The sequence below is a fragment of the Ictidomys tridecemlineatus genome, chromosome 1, assembly GCF_052094955.1.
Source record: "Ictidomys tridecemlineatus isolate mIctTri1 chromosome 1, mIctTri1.hap1, whole genome shotgun sequence".
In the NCBI taxonomy this organism is placed as follows: domain Eukaryota; kingdom Metazoa; phylum Chordata; class Mammalia; order Rodentia; family Sciuridae; genus Ictidomys; species Ictidomys tridecemlineatus.
Window position 1 is genome coordinate 104,602,439 of NC_135477.1, and position 27,868 is coordinate 104,630,306.

The 27,868-nt window shown below is 37.2% G+C and overlaps 1 protein-coding gene across 2 annotated transcripts in view; it reads right to left on the minus strand.

The window, feature by feature from the left end:
* Erap1 (endoplasmic reticulum aminopeptidase 1) overlaps nucleotides 1-27,868 on the minus strand; it is a 103,915-nt gene that overhangs the window by 29,042 nt on the left and 47,005 nt on the right. The gene's annotated exons all lie outside the window — the stretch shown is intronic.

Below are 27,868 nucleotides of genomic sequence, written 5' to 3' on the forward strand. Positions count from 1 at the left end.
AATGTCCCAAAGTAGGCCACTGAGCTTACAACAGTAAATTCCTCTGCAATTTTGCATTTGAAAGTGTTCACATGACTGTCTGGTTGGATCTTCACCATGTACTTGTGCAGGTGACTTATAACTTCATTTTCTAGCATAAGGAAACTGAGGATTTGATATAGTAGGTGACTTTCCAGGGGACACCTACCTGGTGAAGACAGCCTCCTTTAAAGTGACGCCAATCCAAGGAAAGCAGAGCTGACACAATGCATGGCCCCGGTGAAGACCTAGGATCCACAAGTTCTGTGTACTCTACCCTTGGACATTCCAGTCAGGCACTCTTTATTGCCTGCCCCAAATCCATTCACCTTTGCTTCCTCACTAACAGGTTTGAACACACTTCAGTTAAGCTTCCTGGGCAAAATATACAACTTTTCACACACACTCCATTGCAAGGAATCATGTTGTTCTATCTGTTCATTTAGATGTAACTAGAAATTTCACCTTAGCATTATAATCTCCAGATCCATCCATTTACCAGCAAATGTCATAGTAATTCTTCTTTATGGCTGAGTAATACTCCATTGTATATGTAAACCACATTTTCTTTATCCAACACTTGGGCTGACTCCATAGTTTAGCTACTGTGAATTGAGCTGCTATAAACATTGATGTGGCTGTGTCATTGTAGTATGCTGATTTTAAGTCCTTTGGATATATAACAAGGAATGGGATAACTAGGTCAAATGGTGGTTCCATTCTTAGTTTTTTGGGGAATTTCTGCACTGCTTTCCACAGTGGTTGCACCAAATGTAGTCCCAACAACAATGTATTAGTATACCTTTCCCCCTACATCCTCACTAACATTAATTGTTACTGATAACTGATAATTGCCATTCTGATTGAAGGGAGATGAATTCTCAGTGTACTTTTAATTTGCATTTCTCTAATTGCTACAGATTTTGAACATTTAAAAAAAAAGAGTAGAAGTTCAGTGGATCAGACAAAGGAAAATGAAAAGAAGGGAGGAGAGGGGGGGGGAAAAGGAAAATAGTGGAATGAATCTGACTTAACTTTCCCATGTATTTATATGAACACACCACAGTGAATCTTACCGTCATGTACATCCACAGAAATGAATTTAAAAAATAACTATGGGTAAATGGCAGAAATACCTGTAGAGGGAAGGGAGCAGTGGGTAGGAGATGAGGAGGGGAGATACCGGGAACTGAATTAGAACAAGATATATTCCATGCTTCTATAATTATGTCAACCTGGATTCTACTAGAAAAAATCAATAATAACATAACTAGAAAGAATCAATAATAATAATAATAATAATAATAAAAGGCATTATAAGGCTAGGAAACTAATGGTAGGAATAAAAAATGTTGGATTAAAAACAACACTTTTTGTGTGGGGGCTGCTAAAGATCAAACATAGAGCTTTGTGAATGCCAGCAAAACACATATTTATTATCTCACAGTTCCTGTGGACTGTGAATCTAGGCAAAGCTGAGCTTTAGAGTCTCATGAGGTTGTAATCAAGGTGTTGTCTGGAGTTGCTGTTTCATCTGAGGTCAAGGATCTTCTTCCATGTGAGAAACTGATGTGACTCCCTTTTTGAGAAACCAGTTTCTACCTCAAGGCCTGTCCTAAGGAAGAGGCCGTGACCCTTGTCCTGGGAAAAACCCAGAGAGCCTTTCTAGGCAGATAACCACCCTGCTGAGTTGTTTATCTGCAAATAACAGGAGAGATCTGTGGTGCCAGGTGTTCCTGACTCAGTTAGGGGAGGTGAAGACCCATAGCAACCCCCTAGCAACCACCGATCAGCATGAGACAGGGAAAATATCTGGGATGTCCGATGACCCTCTCAGTAGTCTATAGTGGTTGATAACATGTTGGGAAACCATGTAGTTTAGCAAGTACACCCTCGTGGCCTAAACCAATCAGTTCAAAGGAATACCCCCCTTGTACTAACCAATCACCCCTACCCAACTTGTTCCCACCAGTGAATGTGCTAATCAATGTTAAGAGTTGTTGTTTGACTTTCCTGAGGTATGGAATGATTTGCTGTGTGATGTTGTGACGCATAGAGTATCCCCCTAAAACCTATAAAATCTCACTGAACAAAGGACCGGGACTCATTCCCTGGGACCACTGCATCAGAATTGGTTGTGAGTCCAGGCTCAAGCTTGCAATAAAAACTCTTATGTGATTGCATCGGACTCGGCTCCTGGAGGTCTATGGGGTCCTACAAATCTGGCATTGCACATGTTCATGTAGTTATTGCAGAATTCAGTTCCTTTTTGGATTGAGGGCTTTTTTTTTTTTTTTTTTTTTTTGTACTGGGATCGAACTCAGGGGTTCAATATTGAGATATTTCTCCAGTCCTTTTTATGTTTTTTATTTTAAGACAAGGTCTTGCTAAGTTCCTGAGGCTAGCCTTGAACTTACAATCCTCCTGCCTCACTCTGCTGAGTCTCTGGGCTTATAAGCTTGCACTATTGTTCTCAACTGCCTTATCTTATTGTTAGAAGCAAATCATAGGTTCTGATGACACTGAAAGAGGAGATAAGGCAAAAGCATGAATGCAGGAGGCAAGGATAACAGGGGTACTCTAGATTCTGCCTGCAACATTAGTGTTACTGAGCATTAAAGGTATTTCTGTCATAATTATAGGATTTGTGTTCTGGAGGCAAAGAAGGATAACTACATCAGGAAAATCAATGGTGGATGAATAATTGGATTAAAACTAGAGAAAAGGCTAAACTCTATAAACTGGATTCTATTCTTTGAGCTGAAAATGGGATTATCATACAAATAAGTAGATGTTAATGAGAAATTAGTTCTAGCTCAAATTTTTTCACTTATGGAAAATGAATCCTCTTCTGACCACCAGAAGAACTCATGGAGAAAATGGCATCTGACTTCATGCCCAATAACTGATTTGAACACTCCGTAAATAAGATGATCAATGGCAAAATGGCCCTCTACAGAATACAGAAGATAATATAGTCCAAATAGGATCTCAAAGTCAAAGACACTTTTATGAAAGAAACAAAAGAGAAGTCCTTAGAACTGGGGTCAGAGCAAGACCTGAGAAGGCCAGGGCTGCTCTGCAGGCTGTAAGGGACCAACATCAGAGATCCTAGATAGGCCCAAAGCATTAGCCAGCTCTGGAAGCAGGGCCAACCCAAATCTACATAAAGGCAGAAATTTAAGAATCTTTGGTTCATATCCATTGTCCAACTCAAACTCAGTAGGACCAAAAAGGAAGGAAAGAGACTGAGAACGACAGGTTGGATCAATGGGAAGACGTCAAAAACCAAAGTCCAATGAAAATTCTGGCTTTTCTGTTTCTGTAACATTGTGTTAGATTCCCACCCCCATCCCCATTTGATTTTCCAAACTTGGTTGGTAAATTGCTAAATTTTATAGAATCTGTGTGAATTTAGCTGTCTGACAATTTCCATCCTCAAAGATGAAAATAGCAAAATCATAGTAAAGTAAAAAATACTCATTTAATATTTTTTAAATGTACTGCTAAATAAATACCTAAACTGTTCAACTGTTTTCATGTCTTCTTCCCTTTTTTTTGAATCAGTAACTTATTCACAGTTGCAGATGGAGTAAGTAAATCAAAACAATGAAATATGTCAGAATAAGTTAACTTAAAAAAAAAAATTTGTACCAAGGACTGAACTCACATATGCTTAACTACTGATCTACATCCCCAGCTCTTTTCATTTTTTATTTTGAGACAGGATCTCACTAAGTTGCCTAGAGCCTCAGTTAGTTGCTGAGGCTGGCTTTGAACTCGCAATCTTCTTGCTTCAGCCCTCCCAAGTTGCTGGAATTACAGGTATGTGCCAAACTTAACTTAAAAAAAAAAAAGAAAAGATTTCTGAGTCAGATTCTGAGAGAATCTGATACTATAGCTCTTAATACACACACACACACACACACACACACATTACACACACACACACACATATACATACATAGATATATAATAAATTCAGGGAAAATATTAATTTTCTTTCAAAAAAATCTGTTCATTACTGCTGCACTGAGGGAAAGGGGGTTTGCCACACTTCAGGCAGAAAACATAGGAGAATTGGTAGACCCCTAAGGATTAGCCTTATTAGCCTTCAAAATTGGGCACTGTCAGCATCAGTTCTGGATCCTAGAATGCTGGTGATGAGGCAGAGAGCGGGGAGAGGGGAAGCAGAGAGAGGCTGGAGTCAGCTGTGGTTGTTGACAAGCATCTGCATCATCCCCTCACATTCTCATCCTTAACCAATTAAAAGCTTGAGAATTGTAAACTTGGAGATTAAAACATGGGTACTAAATGCAGAGAAAGCCCCCAGAGGGGTCATCCTGTTGATGATTTTTGATCTGCAAATCCACAGGTGGCAAAACCCCAGCTATTATTATTTAGAAATAACTCTAAGAAGAAAGATGACCTAAAGACAGGAAGATTCTATCAACTCCAACACTTTTGAAAGAGAAAGCAAATGCTAACTTAATGGGGGCAGGGAACATGAAAGTACAGACAACCTGCATAAATCATGTCTCCCCACTGTGTTCTAAAACTTTATAAGGGATGTTACTTTCCAAAACACCATCACAACACTCAGCATGTAGTATGCTTTGAAGCTGAAGTAATATACTCACTGATTGACCCAAGCAGCTTGATCAACAGAACAAGCTACCCTATGAACAAAAAATGCCATTACTTCTTGTCAGTCCCAAGACACGAGCAGCAGAGGGAAGAGTGGAAAGCATATCTGGAGGGGCACATGGAAGCACCCAGCCTAGATCTGTTGATCAATAGCAGGTGTTTCCTGTGAATCTGACTCCCCACATATCAGTTAGGAACAGTGATTGCCTCCTAATTCAACTGCTCATTGAAGGCAACAAGCAATGCCAACCTCACTTAGTCTTTTTATGTCTGTGAAATTACAAAAGGAAAAATAAAGCAAGCAAAAAAGTCTATAATGTTTTAAAAAATGATTTCTATTTTGTATCAGTCAGGGTTCAATTGCAAAGAATATAATCCATTCAAGATATTTAATCAAAAAACGGGTTATTATGGGCCATTGCATGACTTACATAATCATTGGGAAGGCTTAAAAACACTAGATGGAGCTTACAGAAACAAATCCCAAAGCCACAAAGCAGAATTTGGCTACCAGGGAAGTTGCTTCTCTTGCCATGATCCAGAGCCCTCTGCTAAGTTGGGCAGCTGCTGTTCTATTGTTGGTTCCAAAGCCACACAGCATATACTACAATCTGTCCCAGCAAAATGAACACCTCCAGCTCTGCCTTTCTCATCACTGAACTCAGTTCCAAATTCAAGTCTCCCACCACTGCTTCATTCAGAGCCTGAAGCACATCCAGAATCTGAGAATAAAGAGGCTGGAAAATGAAGACCTGGTCTTCCAGATCCTACAGTAATGGAATAATTATGAAAAGAGGTTAGAAGAGATGCTAAGAGCTAGGGTTGTGGCTCAGGGGTAAAGCGTTTGCCTCATGTGTATAAGGCACTGTGTTCGATTCTCAGCACCGCATATAAATCAATAAATAAAATAAAGGTCTATCCACAACTAAAAAACAGAAGAGATACTAAATGAGCCAATCACAATAACTGCAACACATATTAAACTGTACTGAGGTTGAACAAATGAGCTGGAATGTGACTAAACTGTAGAGTCCTTGCCTAGCAGGCAGGTCCTGCCAAAAATAAAAATCATTTTTGAAAAAAAAAGAAATAATATATTATGTGGAGGTCTCATGTCATCTGTACTATCATTACGGACAAAATACATTAATTGAGAAATTAATTCTAGGTTTAGATTATGAGAGATATGGGACACTTGGGAATGCAATGAACACTTAACTTTGCGACGTAAGAATTTTGCCATAAATCAAGTTATCATTCAGACTATTTCCAGGGCTCTGTTTATTCTTTAGTCAGTTCAATGCCCCTCCCTCCCCTTCATATAACTGATAGTCACATTATTTAGCCTCAGTCTGGAATGAATACCATACTTCCATCCTCTGGCCTCAGAGATTGGGCCAAGGATCGATGCATGACCAAAGCCAAACCAATTCTAGTCTTTGCCTAGAATTGTTCAGAAGAGAAGCCCCTTTTATTCTTTCTCTTTATGGCCCACTACTAGAAGAATGTTGCCCTGGATTTAATGGCCAAACTCCCACTGGGAGCAATAGTTCAGAGAATTAAACTCATCCCCCAAAAGAAAGAAGAAACGAGAAGCAGAGCTTGAGAAACTTCTTTATGGTTCAAATTTTCTGATTTCACTCCAGGCCTTGAGTTACATTCTTCCTATTCCTTGACAAGCCATCCAGACATCTTCTGTTTTGGATTAAGATAGTTTGAGGATCAGTAGAATTAATTTTTAGAAGGTGACAAACCACAGTCTCAGTCTTATAACCTAGCATTCCACTATGCACTTGAAGGAAGGTAGTGTCCTTCATATCCCATGGGGAAAGTGAGATTCCCCGCCCTTTGCTTTCCAATCCATTATTTGAGGTCAACCTAAATTCCAATGAAGTCTAAATTTTAACTATGTTTCTATCAATTAATTTAGGTGACATTATAATCTTACTCACTTTTATATAATTATTCTATAACAACTCCACTTTTTTAAAAACGTTATGAAAACTGCCTTCACACAATCATCAGTCATGCTGTCTATGGAGTCACAGATACCACACTGTGGTAGGAAAAAGCCAAGGAAAAATTACCATGAGACAAGTAAGGAAGTATATATAGCCTATGGCTTCACAGGATAGGTTTTGTGTGTGTGTGGTGTGTGTGTGTGTGTGTGTGTGTGTGTGTGTGTGTGTGTGTGTGATGTGCGACAGAGAAGAAACAAAAACAGTTTTCTACCCATAACACCCAGGTGTTATTTCTTTTACTTGCCTTGAATTTTCCTCTAAGCCTAATTACACTTTAAGTTTGAGAAGACAAAACCTTCTCCTAAGTTTATCTTTTTTAACACGTTAGGACCAGAGCAGCATTTAGAAATATGTTATATAAAAGAGTCACTCTTAAGGGGGTTTTAACTCTAGTTGGGTTCTCAGGATCGACACACGCGTTTCCAAGCATCCTGTACCTTCAGCATGGTAATTTAAAATTCTGTGTGTGATGATATTAATTTCCAGGATGTTATCAAAAGATTGAGTATGAAAATGGACTGGGAGTAGACAGAAACTTAACATTCACCGTTTTGACTATTTTGAGGTGACCCAAATGTCTAGAACTTGCATGGTTTGTAATTTTGCAGAGGTGTGATCAGAGTTACATGAACTGAGGTGAGTGAAGGAGCACGTGACCTGTGAGCACGCCTGCCCCATGATGCCCAGTCCTTGTAATGACCTCAATCTCCTGTTCCCTGTTCACCATCACAGTCAAGGCTTCTTATTGAAGTGATAAAACGCCTAGAAAATAAAGCTTTGTTTTTACAATTTCATTAAGGACCTGGAAGGGATCCCTAGAAATTTTAATGTTCATTTTACTGCATTTTGTGGGGGAAGATATATGCTCTAATGATATTGGAGATTCGAGTCTTGGAAAACAATCTTATAATCTAAACATTACTTGTTTTCCTTAAACTGTTACGAATTGTACAATCTATGAGATAGGCCATATAAATTTTAGTGAGTCCTATAAATTTCCTACTAATTCAGAAAATAAGACATTCTTTTATTTGTTTTAAATTTTTAAATAAAAATCCTCTACCACTGGGTTCTGTCAATATGAATCTCAAAGTGTGTCTCAAAACTTTCCATTCCTTTCTATTCCTCTTTCTTCTATTCAGGCTTAAATCATCTTACCTGTGCCATTACATACCCTTTTGTTTTGTTTTTATTTTGGTGCTGAGATTTAACCCAGGGCATTGCACATTCTAAGCAAGCACTCTAGTATCAAGCTATATTCCCAGCCCCTACATAGTTTCTTAACTACAGTTTCAACTTGAAATCTCTTCCTGCTTTTAAATCTATTTTTTATCTTGTTGTCTGTCCAGTATACCCTCCCAAGATAGCAGGAGTTCCAGAAATAAAAATCAGTTAAGTCAGAATTTGCAGAGTTTGGCAAGGGATTAAGACAGAGAAACTCTTGTCATAAAAGGAATAAATAAATAAATGGGGGGAAAAAGACAGAATCAAAAACTTTGTTTGGGGACAATGATGAGCCTGGAAGTCTAGATAAATAGACAAGGTATCATTTCAAAGGAAATCAATCAGGGATGCAAGAATTCTTTGCTAGGCAGAGTGATGATTCATTTTGTGTCAACTTGACTGGACTAAGGGATGCCCAACTAGATGGTAAACATTATTTCTTAGTGTGTCTGTGAAAATGGTTCCAGAAGAGAATAGCATTGAGTGAAGAAGATCCACTCAAAGTTTGCAAGCCTCATCCAATCAGTTGATGCCCTGAATTAGTAAGAAAAAGCTGAGGAATGGCACATCATTTCTCTCTTCCTGAACTGGAATATTTCATTTTCTCTTGCCTTGGACATTGTAGTTCCTTGTTTTTTTGGCTTTCAAACTCTAGGACTTATACCAGCATCCCCAATTCCCTGTCTCTTAGGCCTTTGGGCCCATATTAGAAGTTAAATCACTGATTCCTCTGGTTCTCAGACCTTGAGACTCAGACTGAATCACACCATGGGTTTTCCTGGTTCTCTAGCTTACATGTGGCAGATCATGGGACTTCTCAACCTCACAGTTATTCGAGCCACTTTTCAAAATTAATCTTCTTTCTCTCTCTCTCTCTCCCTCTCTCTCTCTCTCTCTTCTCTCTCTCTCTCCCTCTCTCTCTCCTTCTCTCTCTCTCTCTCTCTCTCTCTCTCTCTCTCTCTCTATATATATATATATATATATATATTTCTCTCTCTCTCTCTCTATTTCTCTCTCTCTCTCTGGTTTTATATCTCTGAAGAACTCTGCCTACTAATGCAGGCAGAGAGAAACAACTATGTTCAGCCAGGTTACAGTTGAGAAAATTTGAATAGAAGGTATGGATTTCTTACATGAGACTTTAGATTTACCTGTTGATAGCAAGAGACGGATGATCCAAGGGGCACTGTGTTAGGTTTCTAGGACATAATTCAACAGCTCAACACACAGTTTCTGAAGTATGACATTCCGGCACAACTGAGCTGGGTCCTCTGCTTAGGGTTGCACAAGGCTTTAGTCAAGGTGTCACCCAGTAATGAAGTTTCATCTGAGGCTTGACAGGGAAGGATCCACTTCCAAGTACATTCAAGTTATTAGTATAATTCAATTCTAGGAGGTTGTAGGATAGGGTACTTTGGTTTCTTGTCAGCTACTGATTAGTGGCCACCCTCATCTCCTAGAGACCTTCTGCATTTCTTTACCAATTGAGATCCCTCAATATGGCCACCTGCTTTCTTGGAGTCAGGAAGAGAGAGGGTGACTCCACCAGGGTAAACCTTATGAGCATAACATGTTACACGGTTATGTAGTCATATACACCTCTCAACTTTATTATAGTCTATAGTTGGAAATAAGTGACAGATCCCATCCACAATCCAATTAAACGGAGCACATGAGAACATGGATACTACCTGGCATGGGTTATGGGAAGCACCTTAAGAACCTATCACAAGCACCACAAATTATTGACACACTTTTTTTAAAAAAATTCTGCAGTGCTGAGGCCTTAAATATGTTAGGCAAGCACCTTACCACTGAGTTACAGCCCAGATTCAAACCATTTCTCACCTTTCCACTTCTTACTATTTCCACTGCCATCCTCCTCATCCTACTACTCTGGTTCACATTGCTTTGTGCCTATATACTACAGTAACCTCCAAATTATCTCACTTTATGCATTCATCTCCTTATAATTGATTCCACATAGCAGGTGAAATTGTTGTCTTGAAATGGGCAAGAATCTTAGTCCCTCACTCAAGAGTGCATGAAATATCACATTTCCTATTTTATTTAAATTAACAAATGCTATTCTAAATGATGACCCATCAAACTCTGAGAAATTAAAGTTATAATTATTATTAGCTTCTCTCGACTCCTACCTAGAACTAACCAGTCCTACATTCTTGAGCACTACCAAAGTATCAAGCAGTCATCTGGTTGTGAGATTCTTCTGGTTACTATGGAAATTCTCATCCCACAGGCTTCATATCTGTGACTCCACTGCCTCCAGACATTGCTGGAACATGTCTACCTGGAAGTCGAGGGCCCATCATTTCTGGGTAAAGAATGTTCCCATCTCTCAGTGATCTTGCTACTTCCCCTAGAACACTGTTCCTTCTATCTCCCGCACTCAAGAATTTAACCGTGGGGCACAGATGTTTATAAAGGGAAAAACTTCTCATGCTTCTTTCCCTCTAAAAATGGTCCTAAATGAAGAAATTAAGCATTCAGACACCTAATTAAAATTTGAGAGTAAAAAATACATGGAAAATACATATTAATACTCTAATTTTCTTTTCTTTGTAAATGCACATACCTACAGAGAAATGTGTCCCTTTTCCAACTCCTACCTTTTCTAACTTCCAGATTTGTTATGCTCTAGACAAGAGCTCTCACATACAAAACAATATTCTCATTCTACCCCACTCTATTATTAAAGATACCTCTATTGCAAAGATTCTATCTTGGCATTGGCTCCATCCTACCCAGGACATTTGGCTGGACACAGCAGGTCTTAAATCCAAGGAGCCTCCAATGAATCTTGCCTGCACCAAATGAAGTTACTAATTTTGACCTGTCTTCTAAGCTGAATTTCCACCAATACCTAAACTATTCTCAAGATTCTCCTTCTCAAACTAACACCAATATTCCTCAAATTATTCCATGAATCAGAAAAGGAGGAAACCCTTCCAAACTCGTTCTATGAAACTAATATTACCCAGATACCCAAACCAGACAAAGACACATCAAGGAAAGAAAATTTCAAACCAATATCCCATATAAACATATATGCAAAAATCTTTAACAAAATATTGGCAAATTACATACAAAAATGCATTATAGACTTAAAGACTAGAATCACATGATTATCTCAATAGATGCAGAAAAAGCATTTGAAAAAAAACATAGCATCCATGCACATTCATGACACTTGAAAAACCAGGGATAGAGGAACATATCTCAACATTGTAAAAGCTCTAATGCTAAACCCAAGGACAACATCATTCTAAATGGAGAAAAATTGAAAGCATTCCTCATAAAAATTGGAGTAATACAGGGCTGACTCTTTCACCACTTCTCTTCAGCACAGTCCTGGAAACTCTAGTCAGAGCAATTAGACAGAAAAAAAAAGAAATTAAAGGGATACAAGTAGGAAAAAAAGAATTCAAACTCTCTTTATTTGCTGATGACATGATTTATATTTAGAAGACCAAAAACACTCCACCAGAAAACTTCTAGAACTCATAAATGAATTCAGGAAAGTAGCAGGATATAAAATGAATACCCATAAATCAATTTTGTTTCTATACATTAGTGATGAATAAACTGAAAGAGAAATAAGGAAAAATATCCATTCACAGTGGCCTCAAAGAAAATAAAATACATGAGAATCAAATCTAAAAAGAGAGATGAAAGACCTCTACAATGAAAACTACACAACACTAAAGAAAGAAAATGAAGAAGACCTTAGAAGATGGAAATATCTCCCATGTTCATGGATAGGCAGAATTAGTATTGTCAAAACGGCCATACTACCAAAAGCACTATGCAGATTTAAAGCAATTTATACCAAGTTTCCAATTATGTTCTTCATATAAATAGAAAAAGCAGTCATGAAATTCATTTGGAAAAATAAGGGAACCAGAATAGCCAAAGCAATCATTAATGAGAAAAGTGACATAGGAGGCATAACAATACCAGACTTTAAATTATACTACAGAGCTATAATAACAAAAATGGCATGATATTTTCACCAAAACAGACATGAAGACCAATGTTAGAGAACAGAAGACACAGAGACATGCCCACATAAATACAGTTATCTCATACTAGACAAAGATGCCATAAACATATATTAGAGAAAACATAGCCTCTTCAAAAAAAGGTACTGGGAAAACTGGAAATCCAAATACAACAAAATGAAATTAAACACCCATCACTCACCCTGCACAAAACTGTACTCAAAGTGGATCAAGGACCTTGATCACAGACCCTGTCCCTACTAGAAGAAAATGTAGATCCAACTCTCCATCATGTCAGCTTAGGAACCAAATTCCTTAAATATAAGACTCTTAAAGTGCAAGAAATAAAATCAAGAATCAATAAATGGGATAGTAAAGAACTAAAAAGCTTCTTCTCAGAAAAAGGAACAATCAATAACTTGAAGAGAGAGCTACGGAATGGGAGAAAATCTTTGCCACCTTCACTCAGAGAGTGCAATGATCTCCAGGTTATACAAAGAACTCAAAATTTTAACACTGAAAACCCCAAATATCCCAATCAGTAAATGGGTAAAAGCATTGAACAAGCACTTCACAGAAGAAGAAATATAAATAGTCAAAAATATATGAAAAAATTTTCAACATCTCTAGGAATTATAGAAATGAAAGTTAAAACTACACTGAGATTTCATCTCATTCCAGCCAGAATGGCAATTATCAAGAATACAGATAACAATAAATGTTGGTGAGGATGTGGGAAGAAAGATTCACTCATACATTGTTGGTGAGACTGCAAATTTTTATGACCACTATGGAAAGCAGTACGGAGATTCCTCAGAAAACTTGAACTGGAACCACCATTTAAGCCACTCCTTGGTATACCCAAAGGACTTAAAATCAGCATACTACAGTGACATGACCACATCAATGTGGTCAATTCACAATAGCTAAGCTATGGAACCAACCTAGGTACCCTTCAGTGGATGAATGGATAAAGAATATATGAAATATGCACAAAAGGAACATTACTCAGCCATAAACAATGAAAGTATGGCATTTTATGATAAATAAGTAGAACTGGAAGTCTCCAGTTCATGCTAAGTGAAATAAGCCAATCCCCCAAAACCAAAGGCTGAATATTCTCTTTGATATGTGGATGTTAATTCACAATAAGCAGGGGTAAGGGAAGAATAGAAGTTCATTGGATTAGACAAAGGGGAACAATGGGAAAGGAGGGAGAATGGGAATAGAAAAGACAGTAGAATGAATCTGACATAAATTTCCAATATTCATATATGAATGCATGACCAGAGTAACTCTAAATCATGTACAAACTTAAGAAGGGGAAGTTATATTCTATGTTTGTATAATATGTCAAAATATAATCTAATGCCATGTATATCTAAAAAAGAATAATTTTCTTTAAAAAAGATCCACATTTTTTTCACTAATTACTACTCTGCCTCCCCAGCAAATACATAACTAGTAGGTAGTGCACATTAGGGAGGAACACTAGAGAGTAGCTGCTTTGCTAGTCCCCTTTTCTGTTTCTTTCTCTCCACTATTATACAATATTCCATCATAGGATCCTTTCCTACCATCCACCATCTATAGTTTCAGAATCACATTTCTTTCTGCACTCCAGTCCCACTAGAATTTTAATTTTTGAATTTCATCACGTCTCCCTTGGCTTCACAACCCCATGTAGTGGGGTTGTGAAGCTGCCTGGATTTTCTCCAGTCCCTACTTAACTTCTCCTATTTATCTGACTCTGAGCTCACATGTTCCTGCTTTATGTCTCTAAGGACAAGAGGGGATATGGAGACCAACTTGAGAAGCCCAAGCAATCTTACTTTCTGAAACCTCTGACTTCCTGAGATCACTCCCTAACTCAATCATGCCTTACCAATTTGCCATTGCTAGAAGTAGATTCTATGTGATGCCCTTTTGAAACAGAACTCAGCTACTGATGTAAAATATTGTGAATATAGTTCAATCACTGAGGATTCTCTTTTGAATGTCATGTGATCTACAATGAATTGTCAGTCTTTCTCACAGTTTCTTAGCACTTCCCGTATCGAATGCCTGGGATTTGTTCTGCCATTGACACTGAGCAATGAATGCCATTTCTGATATTCTTGTGGCTCTGGTCTCCTGTCCAAGTTAGTTTCTCACTATTTGCTTCAATAAGAGATTAATAGACCTATTAAGTGTGTTCTGATAAAACACTCTTTGGAAGTTCTCTAAAAACTCACAGAAGGTAGTCCCTACTAACCCCAAAACCAAAATCCATCACAGAAGCAGTCCATGCTCTGTAGTTAAGTCAAGGCTCCAGCCACAACTGGAGATACTAAAACTGACACATCTGGACCAGCCATCTTTGCTTGAGGGTGTAAACACTCACCTCCTTACCCTTTTTTACTTTAACCAGCTTTAATAACTGATGGGGAGACCCAGAGGAGTATTAAGTTCAATCAGGCAAAATTTGGAGCAGAATGTGGCACCAAATTTTGCTTCTTTTGTCGTGAGTTCTAAAAAGAAAGGTTGATGGACAGGTATTTTTTGTCCTGGAAGTCTCCAGTTCATGCTAAGAGAAATAAGCCAATCCCCCAAAACCAAAGGCTGAATATTCTCTCTGATACGTGGATGTTAACTCACAATAAGCAGGGGTAAGGGAAGAATAGAAGTTCATTGGATTAGACAAAGGGGAACCTGCCATGTTTATGTAACTGAAGACCATCTTTCCAGTCTCCTCATTTTAGTCAGATTTTTTCTCTTCTGTGACTAAAAGACACTACCAGAACAATTGTAGAGGAGGAAACGTTTGCTTATGGTTTTAGAGGTCTCAGTTCATAGACAGCATGCTCCATTGTCAGGGCTCGAGGTGAGGTGGGACATCATATGGAGGGAAGCAGCTCACATGATTATTAGGAAGCAAGGAGAGACTCCACTGGCCAGATACAAAATATATACCCAAAGGCATGTCCCCAATGATCCACCTCCTTTAGCCTTACCCTACCTACCTTCAGTTACCACTCAGTTAATCCCCATTAGGGAATTGATTCACTGATTGAAGTCAAGGCTTTCATAACCAGATCCTTTCTCCTTTAAACCTTCTTGTATTGTGTCACACAGGAGCTTTTGGGGACACCTCACCTCCATTGTGTTCAAAAGTGAACATGCTGATGCTCAACTGTTAGCCAAGTCCACATAAGAACACACATCACCTCAGGATACAGATTCCTTGAACACTACATTGGCAGCCTGGTGTGAGGGCTCTTTTGCCTGTCCTTGCTGATGTTCTTGGTCACGCCTGACTGGCAAGAAATTTAAGTATTTTTTGAAATGTCTTTGCTCCATGAAAATCTGACTCTTCTTCACTTTTCTCATGACCTTACTATAGAATTTTAGGATTCCTCTGTCTCTGCTGTTCCAGGATTTTCACATCTACCATGGGATAAATTGGATCCCATATTTCTGCTTAAGAACCCCTAAATGGCTTCTCTTGTCACTTTCAGAGGTCTATGAGGCCTGATGTGATCTACCCATTTACCCCTCCAAATATCTCAGACTTTTCTTCTCTTGGGTGTTTCTACTATGCTGACCATGTTTCATTTTCATAAGCATAATAGGCACTTTTCTGACTCAACATCTGCTTTTCTGTCGGCCTGGAAAACTTTCCCTCCTGCCAACAATCAGATTTCAACTTAAATGTCACCTTCCCCAATAATGTTATAAAAAAAAAAATATTCACATGCCCTTGATCCTTCAACAGAGTTTCAATCATTTTCTTTCATTCTTTTAATTTTTTTATTTATTTGGTCATTGACCATTTTTCTCAGCTAGTTTGTAAGTTTCATAAGGCCAGAACCTTGTCTCAGTTCCTAGCACTACTTTCTAGGCACTTCACAATTTTTGAGAGATTGTATTTTCATTTAATTCAAAATTTTTTTCTGAGACAACTTCTTTGAATTGTGTGTTAGTTTAAATATCTAGGGATTTGCAATCTATCTTTTTCTGATTGATTTCTATTTTAATTGCATTGGTCTGAGCGCATACTTTATATGAGATCTAGTCTTTAAATTTGTCAAGGTGGGTTTTAAGGTCCCAGAATGTGCTCTATTTTGGCAATTGTTCTATGTGAACTAGAGGAGAATTTGTGGTTTGTTGTTGTTGGATGAACTATTCTATAAATGTCGATTAAATCCAGTTGATATATGGCTATGTCTCTTGTTTTCAACCTTTATTTCCCAGGATCTAACAGAGAACTTGGCATATAGCACGTGCTCTTAAAATGTTCGATGCATAAGAAGGAAGAACAAGCAAGAGGAAGGAAGGAAGAATGGATGTTGAGATTTTATGTTACTGCTCTGATTAAAGGCTTTCAATAATTCATTGTAATTCTACACAATACATTTCAACTCTTGTTCCTCCTACTGGTTAATATTTCACAATCTATTTACTATATTTCTTCTGATGTAACAGTCACACAATAACTTTGTCTGCCACTATACAAGGAAAAATAAATGTTGCCAATAAAATCATGACATGCCATCAATTTCAAAGATGTTTAAAATATGAGAAAACTTGAATTATGTATGGTTGATTAGGTATTGTGGTAAGCTAGCATTTGTCTTACCTACTCGATGGATCAATGGCTACTTATCTTTGTATCTCTGGCACGGATCACAGCACATGGCACAGATATTCCATAATGTGAGTTTAGTTTAGTTGCTGATTTGTTGCTCATTCTGCACTACCAACCACGTAGTTTTTTTTCATTCCCCCACCCAATGCCACCTATGCCCTAATGCTGTTGGTGTTCCTGACTGGCAAGAAATGTAAGTATTTTTTGAAATGTCTTTGCTCCATGAAAATCTGGCTCTTCTTCACTTTTCTCATGACCTTACTATAGAATTTTACTGCTAAATTTTTTCCAGACTCCTATGTGCACTTTTGAAGTTATTATGATAAATTGATGACCCCAACCTGCACTGTCCCCACTCTATCAACACAACTGCATTAAGCCTCGTGACCTGAACAGTGTGCTTCTCAGTGCTATGGCAAGCCACAGAGGAAGAGAATTTGGGCAGGGAGAACCTTGTAAACATTGGAATTGGTAATTACAACCGTCTGTTCACTGGTTTGGCCCATCCCTTAGCTTTATTGGTTTTTAGCATCAAATTAAAAAAAAAAAGGCAGTGAAATTCCTTGGGATTTTCATCTTCGTTGAATAAAACCTATTCCTTTGCTATGGGATTCTGGGAGAGAGGGGTCACAAATGAGTGTGGTGATGGATGAATTTAGCCAGCTGGCTTCAGCTAGCATGATGTGATTTTAAACATGTGAATTGACCCTGAATTTTGTTGGCCGGCACATTTTTTTCTACCCTATTATTGCAACAGATGTATACATTCCTCATTACCTACTGGACCCTTGAAAGCATCTGAATTTTTGACCTTGAATTTTTGTCTCCATCAGAAACTGTAGCTCACCATGTCCCCTTAATTTTGCTACTCTCATTTTAAAATTAATTGGTCATTAGAGATGGATAAATTTCTCTAACTGTAGGGAAAATTAGCCAATGTAGTTGAAATAAACTAGTCATAGAAATGTTTATTAGATATATTTATTGGTGCAGAGAATAGCTATAAAAATAATCCCTGCCTCTATTCCCAAAGGGTCAGATATCCATGGTACTGATGAGACAGTACTGAAAAGAAAGAGTGGGAAGACAGACTGAGTTATTTATTTATTTAAGTCACCAAATTAGCATTTAAAATGCTTCAAGTACTTTGGGATCTGAGATACCCACTAATCTTAACTCTATCTCACATCCTTCCAAAGATCTTTTCTTCATTTTTACTTGTGTTTTAGGAAAGCAGAGATAAGAGAAGTCAGTGTTAATATGAAATTGTGAAAAGCGGGAACAGCTCTATGAATCACATGTGGCTGTGTGATTCATAGCCACAAAGGGGAAATATTTTTTATTTCTTTTAAAGTAGATGGTACAAGACTAGTGATTAAGAAGTTTAATATAAAAGTTAAAGGCTTTCTTTCGATTAAAAAAATGAAAATACAGAATTTTTTCTGGAATTTGCTGCTTTGAATATTGTAATAGTAGTTCCCATTTTGCTTTCCCACTCTACCTCATCTTTCCCCCTGCATTCTACCCACTTCATGCTTCCCAGAAGCGCCACCACCACCACTGAAATTAATTAAAGTTCCCCAGTGCTTATGTGAGGAACACTGAGACCTCTGTATGGTTGAAGTCCCTTGGGGGTTGTAGAAGATAAGTGAGTTCCAAAACACTGACCATTATTTTTTCCACTAGGCCAACTTAAAGTCAGATTTATAGGCTTCATTAGTAATTTCCAAGTAAGACTTTTCAATTCACAGACTAACCTATTTAAAGCTACCATGATAAACAAGGCCTGTTAGAAATGAACCACACTCATCTTGTAAATTATTTTAGTCTGGAATTCTTCTGACACTTTCACAAAGGTTATAGTTTTCTATTAAGTACACCAAAAACAGGACAATTGAAAATACAGGAACCATATCTTCTGCCTTTGTGATTTTCTAATGCCAAATGGTTTCTGATTTTTTAGGTCTATTTCAGGGGCAAGTTTTTCATTCACAGGCCTTTGAAGATTGATTATATTTTAATTATGACTACAAGCTTACAATACAACTATTGAATGTAGATTGTTACTAAGAATATAAAAGGTCTAAAAAAGTCTAGATTCTGTGTAAATATATATTAATACTACTACTAATAATAATGAAGATGATGATGATAATATAAACACCTTCATCTGTGGTTTTGCTTTCCACAGTTTCAGTTACCCATAGTTAACCATGGTCTGAAGGTATTAAAAGCAAAATTACACACACACACACACACCACACACACACAAAAGCAATGTGTAAGTTTTAAATTGCTTGCTATTCTCTACAGCTTGATGAAATTTTCATTGTCACATTTTGTTCCACCTGCAGAATGGATCATCCCTTTGTCTGATGTATTCATGATGTATACCCTACCCACCTCTTAATCACTTAGCCTTCTAGGCATCAGAATAACAATCTCCATGTTACATTAACAGTGTTCATGCTAAAGAAACCCTTATTTTATTTAATAATGTTCCCAAATTACAAGAGTAGTGATGCTCAAAATCTGAGTATGTCAATAGAAATAAAAAAAGAGCTTCCTCTAAGTCAAAGTGCAATATTTTGAGAGTGATTACTCTCATCTAACTTTTACTGTGGTATATTGTGATGACTATTCTATTTTTTATTAATAGTTGTTAATTTCTTAGTATACCTAATTTATAAACTAAACTTTACCATAGGAATGCATGTATAGGAAAAAACGTAGTATATAAGGGAGGTTTCAGTATTAGCCATGTTTTCAGGTGTTCACAGGAGGTCCTGGAATGTATCCCCCATGGATAAGTAGTGACTACTGAAATAACACGTATTGGTCATTTATTAGGTGTCAGTCTTTCAAATATTTAGCTCTCAATATAAATATTACTTATTTAAATAAGCATTAATAAAAATTTTTGAAAGAAAATTGATGGCATTAGAAGTTCATTTTCAAAAACAATGTTTTATTTTTTAGAGCAGATTCACCAGTTAAGCAGTTTGCCACAAACCCATAGAGAAGTACACCTATCCTTTGGCATACGGGCACTTGAATCATAATAACAGAATCACCATGGTAAAGAGGATAGGAGACTTTCAGGGCCACCATTTTATATGAGAGGACAGCTGTACTGACACTACCCTTTTTTTAAAAAAAGTTTTATTTTATTTATTCTTTTTAGATAAGCATGACAATAGAATATAGTTTGGCATACTAATCATACATGGAGCATAACTTATTCTTATTAGGATCTTATTTTTGTAGTTGTACATGATGCAGACTTACCCTGGTCGTGTACTCAAATACAAGGATAAAAAAAGTTATGTCTGATTAATGCTACTGTTCTTTCTATTCCCCTTCCCCATTTTCCTTTGTTCCCTTTGTCTAACCCAATGGATTTCTTCTTTCCCCACCTTCTCTTGTTGTGGGTTAGCATCCACATATCAGAGAAAATATTCAGATGTTTATTTTGGGGGATTGGCTTATTTCACTTAGCATGATAGTCTCTAGTTCCATTCATATAGCAGCAAATGCCATAATTTTATTCTTCTTTATGTTTGAGTAATATTCCATTGATTATATAAACTACAGTTTCTTTATCCATTCATGTGTTGAAGGGCACCTAGTTTGGTTCCATAGCTTAGCTACTGTGAATTGAGCTGCTATAAACATTGATGTGGCTGTATCACTATAGTATGTTGATTTGAAGTCCTTTGGGTACATAACAAGGAGTGGGATAGCTGGGTCAAATGGTGGTTCCATTCCAAGTTTTCTGAGGAATCTCTATACTGATTTCCAGAATAGTTCCACCAATTTGCAATCTCATCAGCAGTGTACCTTTCTCCCCACATCCTCACCAACATTTATTGTTACTTGTACTCTTGATAATTGCCATTCTGACTAGATGAGATGAAATATCAGTATAGTTTTAATGTCATTTCTATAATTGCTATAATGTCTGATTAATGCTACTGTTCTTTCTGTTCCCCTAGAATTGAGGTGTACAATTGTTAGAGGTGTACAACATATTTTCATATATTTCTGACCATTCATATTTTTTCTTCTGTGAAGTGCTTGTTCAGTTCCTTTGTCATTGATTGATTGGATTATTTGTGGGGTTTTTTTATCTTTCTTTTTTTTTGGTGTTAAATTTTTTGAGTTCTTTTTATAACCTGGAGATTAATGCTGTTTCTGAGGTGCGGGTGGCAAAAATTTTCTCCCATTCCTTAGGCTGTCTTCATGCTCTTGATTGCTTCCTTTGCTGTGAAGAAGCTTTTCAGTTTGATACCATCCCATTTATTGGTTCTTGATTTTACTTCTTGCACTTTAGGAGTCTTGTTGAGGAAGTCAGTTCCTAACCTGACATGATGAAGAGTTGGCCCTACTTTTTCTTCTAGTAAACACAGGGTCTCTGGTCTAATGCTTAGGTCCTTGATCTACTTTGAGTTTCATTCATTGATGAATGAAATCTGTCCTAGTTTTGAACATGCTATAATCTTAGATGCCTGGTGAATAGGCAATAGGGAAGGCTAATAAATGTTGAGGGGAAAAAAGATATATCTTAAGAAATTACTTACTAGCAATAAAAATCAATTTGAAAATATTTTCTATGCCTTTTTTTTTCTTTTTCATGACTTTAAACAAACTCTATGCCCCCGCCCCCAATCCTATCCCAAATGACATGGTTATGTGTACAAATAGGTTGGCCTATTTGAACACTCCTTGTGTTTTCATATACCAAATAAAATTCAATGGATTTTCAAAATTTAATATGAGATTATTTACAAGGTTGCCTTCTACAGAACTATTACTACTGGTATGTTCTCCTGATTTGAATTTTTATAAACCTAAGACTGTCCCTAGTGGGGAAGGTTTTGCAAACACCTTGCACTTATTATTTCTCTAATCTACATTAATTCTTCCTGATCAAATTTTTCCCATCCACTATAATCTTTTGATGCTTCTAATCTGACAACACTACTCATTTTAAATTCTTTGGATGCATACATTACTATCCATAAAAAAATCTAGGCTGACATAACAATCAGCTAAATATTGAATCAGAACACCAGGAAACAGAGTAAACAATTAGAACATATGATTGGAGCACAAATTGCCTTTCAAATTAATGATAATTCATTTTTATTTTTAGTGACTTTTGTATATATTTTTAGCACATAATAAATGCCTAGAGCTCCAAAGGAAAAGTATACAAAAGGATTTGAACAGGAAATTAAATGTCATTCATCACTGGAAATGCTACTCACTAGCAGGTATACACTTCAGACAGCATACTTGTATTAGATATTAACATTGAAAATGCAGAACTTCCTCTTATAAGAATAAGATTAAGTAAATTGGACCAATTCTCCCATTGACAACAACTAAAAATGTTTGAAATATTTTAAGGTAATTTCATAAAATGCATCAAAAAGAAAATAAGATGTTGAAGAGGACACTCAGGATCACCCTGTAAGAAAGTTTGACAAATCAGGAGTCCAAGTCCAACAAAGCTTGGAGGCCCCAAGGTAGGGGCTTTACTAAGCCATGTCTCAATGCATCCCAGTATTAAAGATAAACCTAGAAGGGAAGTAGCCTACATACAGATTACAGACCAGTCCAAGGTCCCCAAATTAGATTACAGTTCTGGATGACTATATCCTCAAGGCACTTGACAGCAGGAAATGAAAAATCTTCTTTGAGAAAATAATAGCATCCAAGACCCAAAATGTCTCTAAACTAAGTCAAAGACATGCACAACGATGTCATTATAATATGGTGGTAACTAAAACCTGAAAACAAGCCAAATGTTCATCAACAAGATGGACTATTTATACAACTGAAAACGACAGAGCCAAAATGAATGACCTATTACTACATGTAACAGTATAAGTAAATCTCACAAATGTAATATTTAGTAAGCAAGCAAATATGTAGCAGAAGATTATATATAGCGTGATGCCTATAATATAATATTCTAAAACACACAAAATAATGTTATTTAGGAATTTTTACACATGTAGTTGAGCTTACATTCTAGGGAATGCTAAGTATAAAATCTAGGGCCCTGGCTGTCCCTGGAAAGGAGGGAAATTCACACAAGGAGTTTTGTTTTGATTTTTTTATTTGTAGGACTCAGAATCAAACTCAGGGCCTTGCTAGGCTAGTGCTCTACCTCTTAGCTATATCTAGGAAATTTTAACAAAATTAGTCATGTTCTCTCCAGAAACAAACTTTGTAGATTTTCTAAATATATCTCAGCACACCAATTCACTTGGGAAAGACAAAGAGTATGTTCCTTCCGTTGGTTACAAGACTAGTCTGCAGTTTGTGCAAAGGATTCTTTCCTTCCAGGTTTATCAATGCTTCTGGGATGCAGCCCCCCTAAGATCCCATTCCAACATGAAAAGTCACTTTGATTAGATGTAGTTCAGTGTGTCCTTTGCTCTGCCATCAGTACTTGGGATAGCATTCTTCTGGCCAGATAAATGATTTCATAGCTTTCTCTGAATCCAGGCTTAGCAGGGTGGAAGTGAAAGATAGGAAAATAGAGAATCAACTAACCATGCTCACCTCCTTTCCCACTGTAGACTCTTCTCCTACAGGAAAATCAAGCACAGGTTGAGGAGAACTTCAACTTCACCTGGGGTGCAGCTTTTTATTTTTGTAGTAAAATGGACATATTGACCTCTTCAGTGATAGTATTGTGGAAAAGAAATCATTGTGTGAAAAACCGTAAGACCATGGAGCCTGCCTATAATTTTATCTAGGACTCAGAAAGAAGCTGGCTCCACAGAGAGGGTCTCAGTGTGCTGGAACAATTAAAGTGGGAGATGGGGTAAGTAAACTTGTCCCTCCTAAGATACCAATTTCATAATAATTTCATAATAATTGGGTACAAAATCTGAGTCACTAGATTAATCCAAGTGCTTTACTTGCTAAAACTTGCTAACTTTACAGCAAACCTAGCTCCTGGGGTACCACAGAACTGTCTCCTTACTTGAGATGAGTTTGGCCAGGAGTCAGTTACTTTTTTTCCAAACCTGGTTATACCAGTTATATTCTTATTATTTATGTTAATGGAACATTATGAAATCAATGGGTGGAAAAAGAAAGTTGATGCATATGTGACCCAGGTTGACTAATTTTGAGACATCTTGATAGGGTTGAGTGGAATTGGGAGTTAGAACAATAACTGGAAAAGACTGAGGAAAAATTATAAAAAATATAAAAGGATTCCATATTCAGATTGTTTCACAAATGTCTTTAAAACTTTCTTATAATTGTAAAATGTATATATATTTTGTAAATCCTTTTTGTTTTTTTAGAGGTGATTAAACACTCTCAATATTTTCCTGACCTCAGTTTGTAAAAGAATATATATCTGAAAATACATTGTTAACATTCCACCTATCAAGGGGAAATAATACTACAAATATCTTAGATTTTAGGTTTGATTATGTAAATACTCTTATGGTTTGAATTGTGTTCGTAATCCCCTTGACCGATGTTATGGACTGAATGTTTATGTTTCTCTAAAATTCATGATCTCCTTGTGATAGTATTAGTAGGTGGGCCTGTGGGAATAATTAATTAGATCACTAAGATGAAGACATCGTGAATGGTGTTAATGCCCTTGTACAAGGGACCCCAGAGAATTCTCTCATTTTTTTACCATGTGAGGACCAACAAATAGGCCACAGTCTAAAACCCAGAAGAAGGTCATTGCCAGAACCCTAGGCTTGGACTTTCAGCCTTCAGAACTGTAAGATACAAGCTTCTTTTGTTTATAAGCCACCCGTCGTTCTATGTACTTTGTTACAGCAACCCAAATGAAAACAGCTGATAAACTACCAGGTTTATAATGATTTAGACAGAAACTAAATTTATCAACTACATTATTCAATTTATTGAAGGTGATAGGTTACCATTACTCCTGTCCAATTGTAAATTCTATGTCCCATTATGCTTCATGAGTGAATGGGGTCCTGAGTTTCTTGAGTAAAAAATTTTTGATACTGTGAATTTCAAGCACATAAATATTTCTCAACAGGTGATTTTGGAAATGTATATTTGTTTACTCAGATCAAAAGAGTTTTGCATATGAAGCTATTTTATTGATAGTGATGATGGTAAGATAAGAGATGCTTTGAAGGACATGTGTATTCCTATTATGAAGTCAATTAAAAAATGTGGTTTAATTGAGGGTCTGATATTCAGATCACCATTTTAGAGTCTGGGGAAATGTCAAAAATAAATAGAACCTGGCAAGGCCTCCTAGCCTTACCTTGTATATAAAAATAGTATAAGAATTCATTGACAGGAATTTTTTTCTCCAAGTTCAATTTTCCATATGTCTTCTTCTGTTTTTCATGTTCACATATCCTTGTGCATTTGTAAATAAAGTAGGACACATTCCAGCAGTAATAATACATTGCTGATTGAAAAAAAAAATCATGCTACTTAAAGTTAGTAATTGCATTCAACTAGATGGATGTGAAAACCCAAAACTTAAAATCTTGGATATAGCTTCACAGAATGAAAAAGAGTTGCCTTAATTTGTTGCCAATATTGGATTTTCAGTTTCTCAATAACTCAGCTACTTCCACAATTAAAGGGGGCTTCCAGTAAAGAAAAATATTTTTGATTAATTATCTCACTGTCACTTAAAATCTACTCCAATAAACTAATTTTCATTTTGCTGAGATATGGATATATTTTGTCAATATTCATACCTCAAGTTTGCAGTAAACAATAAAGGTTTTTCCTTCAGATCTGCCACTTTTTATCTTCAAGCATAAAACTTTCTACCCTCAATTTTCTAATCTTTCATGTGGAAATAAAGATTCCAACCACAGAGAATGTTATGCATAGCAGTCACATCATTAATGTTGGTTCCTTCTTTGATTGACCATGTCCAATTTGAAAACTTCTGAATTCATTGCTATATTTTGTAGTGATAAATGGAGCTCTGTGCTTGATGTATGTAAACTTATACTGAGTCAAAACTTTCAAGTTCGGCCTGATTCACAATAAAATGAGCTACTTAACAAAATAAAATAGAAAGACTTGGGATTGTAATCAAAGTAAAATTAATCCAAATCATTGGTATCTGCAATGTACTGATACTCCTGAAAGGGTAAAGTTTCTAAGCTGGAAGGCTTGAATTAAAATGTAAAAGATTAGGTATTATTGAGTTCCTCTGTTACACCCAGATTCCTGAGGTAGTTAAGACAACACCCTACTAGCCATTTAGCCTAGGGCCCTGTGCAGTTTGTCACAGGGCCCAAACCAATCAGTTTGAATGTGTACCCCCCCCCCCCCCCCCCCCCGCTTAGGAATGACCAATCACCCCTGCCCGAACTGTTCCCGCCAATGAATTTGCCAATCACATCTCAGAGTTATTGTTCAGTTTCCCCGCGCCTCATGATGATTTGTTCTGATGTATGCAAAGCCCACCGCCCTCTCCAAAAAGTGTACTTAAGCTCTGCTTGACCTTTGCTCTGGGCTCTGGGCTGCTCTCCCTTCTTGAGTGGGCACAGAGTCCCAGCGCGCTGGAATGGATCCCCAATAAATCCCCTTTTGCCAATTGCATGGAGTAAGTCTCTTGTGTGGTCTCTCCCTCCGATGATCCGCCGGACCCCCCTTACACTCCTCAGCAAAGAACAGAGACTAGACATGAGAATGTGATCATATCAAGTGTTTGATACTGTGTAGAGGAATAACGATTCTAATTACCCTAACTATTAAATTGTTGCATTGTACTTGGCTCACCCTGCATAAATCAGCCACATCACTGTTTATAGCACCACAATTCACAATAGCTAGACTGTGGAGCCAAACTAGATGCCCTACAATGGATGAATGGATTAAAAAATGTGACATTTATACACAATGGAGTATTAATCAGCACAAAAATAACAAGATCATGGCATCTGCAAGGAAATGAATGGCATTAGGGCAGATTATGCCGAGTGAAGTTAACCAATCTCAAAAAAACAAATGCCGGATATCTTCTCTGATATAAGTGGGGTGTGACTCAAAATGAGGTAAGGAGGAAAAGCATGAGAAGAAAATTACCTCTAGATAGGGAAGAGAGGTGGGAGGGAAAGGGAGGGAGAAGGGGAATTGCATGGAAGAGGGAAGGAGACCCTCATCATTATACAGAATACATGTATGACGATGTGAGGGGAAAAAAAAAGAAGTGGGTCACATTAGATTGGGTAGAAAAAAGTGATGGGAGGGGAGGGGAGGGGAAGGGGGTAATGGAAGAACAGCAGAATAAAATAGACATTATTTTTGCTGTGGGTATACACGTTACTGCATGACCAATGTGATTCTGCAACCTGTACACTCAGAAAAATGAGAAATTATGTCCCATCTGATTCAAATGTATGATATGCCAAGATCATTGTACTGTCGTGTGTAACTAATTAAAACAAATTTTAAAAATAAATTATCTAATAAGAATTCATCCTGTATCTTATTTATTATGATACAAATGTTGACAACACAAAGAAACACCAGAGAATTCTTACTTAGTAATAGGCTACTTTTTAAGCCTACTGAATCTAGATCTAATTACTTTTTAAAGAAGCACCTAAATGATTCTTATGCACACGACCAGTTTAAAACCACTAGAATGAGAATTTTAGTAACAGCTATATGCTGGACCCTCTCTGATATTAAAGAATATTAAGGGGCTCTTTGGAGAATACTAGAGGTTAGGAATCTGGTTTTGATATAGTTCCCCTCCCACACTCAAAAAAAGTTTCCTCATGAAATTGTCTACAGTTTGATGTAAAATTATGACTGTCCACTGAAAAGGGCAAAACTCTTCTATTGACTACTCCAAGAGGCTCAAGGACAATTCCAACTGTAGAAAAGGTTATGACCAAAGCTGCTTTGGAGCTGCTTTGGAGATGTTTTGGTACTTTCAGTGATGCTTGACCTGTGGTTGGGTCAATGCTGAGGATAAGATGTTCCCCATTAAAGGGTAAGAAATGCTACAAGAGGGAGATCCAAGATGGTGGGCCAACACTGCTTCTCTGTGTGTGATATTCCTGCTTCCTCACAAAAATCTTGGCCACCATGTTCACGCAGGGCTCCAGGCTTCAGTGTCAGAGTAGGTCTTCCAACTACTCGCCCACACAGGACTACCCAGTGCCCAAGCAGGACTATCAGCATCATTACCCATGCAAAATTTTAAGCCAACCATCCAAGCAGAAATCTTGGCCACTGCTCCCATGCAAGACACCTGACAGCTACCCACATACTGGATCTCCAGCCGCCACTCCTGTGTGGGC